Raw genomic sequence first — 6000 nt, 5'->3', positions numbered from 1 at the left:
GCTGTGTCTGCTGTTCCACTGCAGGAGATCTTTGACTGGGAGCAGCCTGTGAGAAGCATGACCTCCGCACAGTCATGGTGACAGATTCCACCATGCGGTGGTGAGGACTGTCCCATCAGCCACACTCCTTCCCAGTTGAAGATCTGAAATCATGGTTGCCATGCACAGAGTCTGTGATTGCTCACTCATCATTGTTTCTATAGCATTTAAATGTGTCTGGGAACATGTTTTGGAGTCTTTTAACTCCATTGTTAACTCCATAAAATTGATTACATTTTAAGACTTACTGACTACATTTTATTCTTCTATACGATACTGAAAGCTACTGTATTAGACATTACTTTTCCAAGCTTCAGTTTCCTCATCTACAGTGCTTACATCATCAGGTCAGTGTGAGAATGAAGGAAATGATGCATGACTTTTTGTTATGGACTGAATGTGTGTGTCTCCCCAAGATTCCCACAAATTGAAACCCTAACCCTCAGCATGATGGTATTTGGAAGGGGAGCCTTTGGGAGGTTATTAGGTCATGAGAGCAGAGCCTTCATGAATGGAATTAGTGCCCTTATGGAAAAGCAATTCTAGAGCTTGCTCCTGACCTCTGCTGTCTTGGCCATATTAAGATACAATGAAGATGGCTATTTGCACACCAGGAAGTGGGCCCTCCCCAGACACCAGGTCTGCCAGCACTTTGATCTCGGGCTTCCTAGCCTTCAGAATGGTGAGAAATAAATGTTTGTTGCTTAAGTCACTCAGACTGTGCTATTCTGTTACAGCAGCCTGAGCTAAGACACGTTTTAAAAGTTAGTTTAAAAACTGGTGGAATGGGTCAAAATGATTCTAAAATTCATACAAAAGAATAGATTTTCAACAATTGCCCAGAAGTTATATAAAAAAGGTTAGTATGCAATAAGATCTTGCCCTATTGTATATTAAAATGCACTATAAAGCTGTTACAACCAAAACAATATGGTTCTTGCATAGTAAATATAAATGGATTAATGTAATAAAATAAAGAACCCCCAATAAGCTCAAGTATATATAAGAATTTAATACAGAATAAGGTTCTATTTTGGTTCAGTAGGGAAAGGATAAACAATTCAATAAATAGGAATAACTTAGGGGAAGATTAGAACCCTAGTTCTGTCCATCTATTTCTAAGCAAGCTTGCAACACAGTAGGTAATAGGACCAGGACTAAGGTGAAATAGGAGAGAGAGGCCTCCAGGGCAAAATGTGAGAAGGCGTTCATTTTCAGGGTTGTGCAAGTGTCCCAGGTGTGCCTGAGATGCTCATCCGCCTTATCCTAGCCCTAGTCCTGGTAGGTAAAGGTACCTCTCAGAGGAGGTGCTTGGAAACAACCTACATCCCCATCATTAGGGAAATGAAAGAGTAAATTATATTGAATGTATGTCATGGACTTATGCTACACACATGTATGTGCCTGGCATACAGGTTCCTGAGAGTGATGGAAAACACCCACCAGACGGTTAATCATGGCCCCGTTTAGGGAGTGGGCTGGGATGAGAAGAGAGAGATTTTTTTCTTTATTCCATAACTTTGTTAACGGGTGAAATATCGAATCGTGTGTCCTTTTTGCTTTGGACTGTGTGGAATTTTTCAGGGGGTAAAAAGCTGGTGGCAAATTCCTCTCAAAGAAACCATCCAGTTTAGCAACACATCAGATATCTTGGTTGTGCTAAGGCTGGTGTGGTGAGGGTGGGATGGGAGAGCCATCGAGTTCTGCATGACAGAACGGGAAGAACTGTGAGTCCTTGAGCATGGGTCGAGGGTCCAGAAACGAATGACAGTGGAGGGAGAGAGGGCACCAGCACGGGGAAGGAGGCCACGCTTCTGAAGAGGAAAACTGGCCAGCGAGACAAGTCCCCGTGTCTGCAATGGCAAGAAACTTGAAAGAAGTGAGCGCTTGAAGTTGTTCCTATGCTGCACAGGAATGACTCTCCCCAGCCACCCCCACTGTCAGCCCCAAATCATCTGGCAAAGTCTACCACATGTGACTGTCTCTAGGGACAAGATAAAAAATTGGACTCTGTTGACTTAATGTGAATTAGAAAGTAGAGAAGAGACATGAGGGGCAAGATGTGAGATTCAGAACTCAGCAGAACTTTTTTTAATGTAGCAGGAAGTAATCAGAAGTAACTAAAATTTAAAAAAGACAGATAACAGCAAGTGTTTGCCACGATACGGAGGAATTAGAACCCTTGCTCATTGCTGGCGGGAGTGCAGAATGGTGCAGATGCTTTAGAAATCAGCCTAGTTGTTCCTCAACAGGTTACATCATATGACCCAGCAATTCCACTCCTAGGTAAATAAATAAAAACATACTCCACACAAAAACTTACACATAAATATTCAGAGTGGCTTTATTCATTCATAACAGCCAAAAAGTGAAAAACAACCCAAGTGTTTATCAACTGCTGTATGGATCAATAAAATGTGCCATATCGATATAATGAACTATATTTGGCAAGAAAAGAAAAAGAAGACGAAAAAAGTAATGATGTTTGTAGACATGTCATAACATGGATGAGCCTTGAAAACATTAAGTGAAAGAAACCAGCCACAAAATACTACATAGTATATTACTCCATTTACATGAAGTGCCCAGAATAGGCAAATCCACAGAGACAGAAAGTAATTAGTGGTTGCTGGGGCTGGGGGAGGAGGGAACAGGAGTGACTGCTCATAGGCATGGGATCTCTCTTCTTTTTAAAGACTGTTTTTTAGAGCAGCTTTTGGCTCACAGAGAAACCGAGAGGAAGGTACAGAGATACCCGCTGTCCCTCGCCCCACAGAGCCTTCCCCATAATCAGCATCCCCCAGCACAGTGGTCCATTTGTTACAATCGATGGACCTACATTGCCAATCTTCAGCACCACAGTTCGTCATTGACATCAGGGTGTACTCTTGGTGCGGTTCGTTCTGTGGGCTCTGACACGTGTGTCATGACATGGATCCAGCACCGTGATGTCATGCACAGTAGTTTCACCCCCTAAAAAGCCCTGTACTGTGTGTCATCATCACTCCCTCCCGCCAAGCCCTGGCAAGCACCACCCACCCTTACACTGCGGAGGTTTGCCTTTTCCAGAATGCCATACAGTTGAAATCATACTGGAATTTCTTTTTAGGGTGATGAAGATGCTCTAAAGTCAACTGCAGTGACAGTTACACAACTCTGTGACTCTGCTAATAACCCGTTGAATTGTACAGTTTAAATTGGGGAATCGAATGGTATGTGAATTATATCTCAATAAAGCTGTTAAAAATAAATAAATGACAAGAAGACATGTAAGCCCCACCTCATCCCAATATTCTATGTAAATGGTAGACAGTGCCCCCAGGGAAGGTGTTCCCATCCTCCAGGTAAGTAATTAGTAGTTACATATTCAAGTGGAGTGTGGCCTGTGAGCTACAAAACTTTGGCCACCAGGCTGCTGACATCAGAAATATGCCTGGTGTGTTCAGCCCAGGGCTTGAGATGCAGTGAGGACTTGATAGATACCAGCTCTGCTAAACTCTTGTTATAACTTCGTCCGTTCCACCCAGAAGCATCTTCCCTCTATCTTTCTAGCTCCTTGACCGTAACGCAGCAGAGGCCCACACTATGGAAGTCTGTGAATAGAATTTTAACTCTATTAATTAGAGTATAAAAAATATATATCTTGTTAAAGGAGTTTTTTATTTTTATATTTTTTGAGACAGGGTGTCTCTCTGTTGCCCAGGCTGGAGTGCAGTGGCGCGATCACAGCTCACTGCAGCCTCAACCTCCTGGGCTCAAGCAATCCACTGGCCTCAGCCTCCTGAATAACTGGGACTACAGACATGTAGACCTAAACCCAGCTAATTTTTGTAATTTTTGGTAGAGATGGGGGTCTCATTACATTGCCCAGGCTGGTCTTGAACTCCTGGGTTCGAGCAATCCTCCTGCCTCAACCTCCCAAGTAGCTGGGATTACAGGTACACACCACCAAACCTGTCTAATGTTAAAGGAGTTTTCAAACTGTCAGGGACACCTCATCTGATGGTGGGTGGAGAATGGGCAGGGCACCTTCTCTTTCTCCAGCAGAAATCAGGATAGCTCTAAAGAAGAGTTTCTCGACCTCAGTCTAGATGAATCTTTATGATGGGGGTTGTCCTGGGCACTGTGGGGTGTTTGGCAGCACCCCTAGCCTTACCTACTAGATGCGACCCTCCCCCTGTTGTGATAACCAAAGTTGTCATGACCAAATATGTCTCCAGACATTGCTCAATATCCCCTGAGGGGAAACGTCTCTCTCACTCTCTTTCTTCTCCCGCTGCCACACACCTGCTGAGAGCCATGGTGAATTTTCTTTTACTTCTTTAAGATCAGAAGGCAGCAGAAGGTTCTCAGGCAGGTTCCAGGCATAACAGTGACTGCCTCTGTGTTTCCCGCATCTGCTGGGCACCCGTTCACACGGGGCTCGTAGACCCCACTCTTAATATTCTTTTCTGTGCCCCTCCTTGTATCTGCCCCATCATCAAGGACCCCCAAACAAGCGTACAGCCTCTAGCTGTGATATTCAGAATTCATGTCATCCGTCCCCATCTTTAGACCTCTGAGACCTCCACAAAGTCTTGGGCATGTGTGTGCCTGGGAGGTAGAGACCGGTTGCAGGATAGAAGCCCAGCAGGCGGCCGCATCTGAGTAGCACCCAAAGAAAGGGGAGGGAGGGGAAGCGACCATGTATTGAGCACCTATTTCATGTATCAGGTTTATGTCAGTAGTTTCTTACACATTATTTCATTGAATTTTCACAATAACTTTGCAAAATATGTATTTTCTCCTTTTCAAAAATAAAGATATTGAGATTCAAAGGAGTTATCATAAGTTGCCTGAAAATATAGCTGCCAAAAATTCCTCTCATCTCTGACGTGCAGAGCTCCTGCCACCTGAGATGGGGCCTATTTCTCCTCCCTGTGAATATTTGACTTGCTGTGACCACACAATGAGGCAGGAGCAAGTACTCTGGGACTTCTGAGCTCTAGCTTTCAGTAGACCAGCAGCTTCTGCTTTCTCTCTCTTGAAATCCTGAGGCCACCAGGCTATAAGGAAGCTCAAGATTTACATAGAAAAGGCGCGTGGAAGGCCAGGTGCGGTGGCTCATGCCTTTAATCCCAGCACTTTGGGAGGCCAAGGCGGGTGGATCACGAGGTCAGGAGATCGAGATTATCCTGGCTAACACGGTGAAACCCCGTCTCTGCTAAAAACACTAAAAATTAGCTGGGTGTAGTGGTGGGCGCCTGGAGTCCCAGTTACTCGGGAGGCTGAGGCAGGAGAATGGCATGAACCTGGGAGGCAGAGGTTAAAGTGAGCCAAGATCATGCCACTGCACTCTAGCCTGGGTGACGGAGCGAGACTCTGTCTCAAAAAAAGAAAAGGAAAAGAAAAGAAAAGGCGCTTGGAAGGAAACCAAGACTCTGTGGTTAACAGTTCCATCCCAGCCACTAGCTGAATGCAGGGACCTCAGTGAGCCCAGGCAAGACCAGCAGAAAAATCAGTCAGTCAAGCCCCAGAATCATGAGAAATAATAAACAGCTGTTTGAAGTCACTAAGTTTTGAGATCATTTGTTATGCAGCAATAGATAACTGATACAGTAGTTAAATAAGTTACTGTAAAGTTAGGCAGCTGCAAGCATACAGAAACCAGTTTTAACACAACTCGTCTATGCCAAAGCCTCTGCTGTCCCATGAAGGTACACTAATCCATCCCCTAATATGTGGAACTGTCTCCCTGGGTTGAGGTGAAACCATGCATGAACATTAACTGAACAGACAGGATACCAAAGCAAATGGTTAACCATTTGACAGTGATTATACCTGACAACTTTATACCTACAGAAATGTAAGAAAAAGAATCATTAAAAATAAGATCTGACTATGGAAAAGTTAAATTCATTAGTTTAATTTATATGAGGGGTTTACATTTGTGCTTAATCAATATGCAGCTTATATTGTTTA

The sequence above is a fragment of the Rhinopithecus roxellana genome, chromosome 4 (genome assembly GCF_007565055.1).
Source record: "Rhinopithecus roxellana isolate Shanxi Qingling chromosome 4, ASM756505v1, whole genome shotgun sequence".
Taxonomy (NCBI): Eukaryota; Metazoa; Chordata; class Mammalia; order Primates; family Cercopithecidae; genus Rhinopithecus; species Rhinopithecus roxellana.
This window is presented reverse-complemented; position numbering follows the sequence as displayed.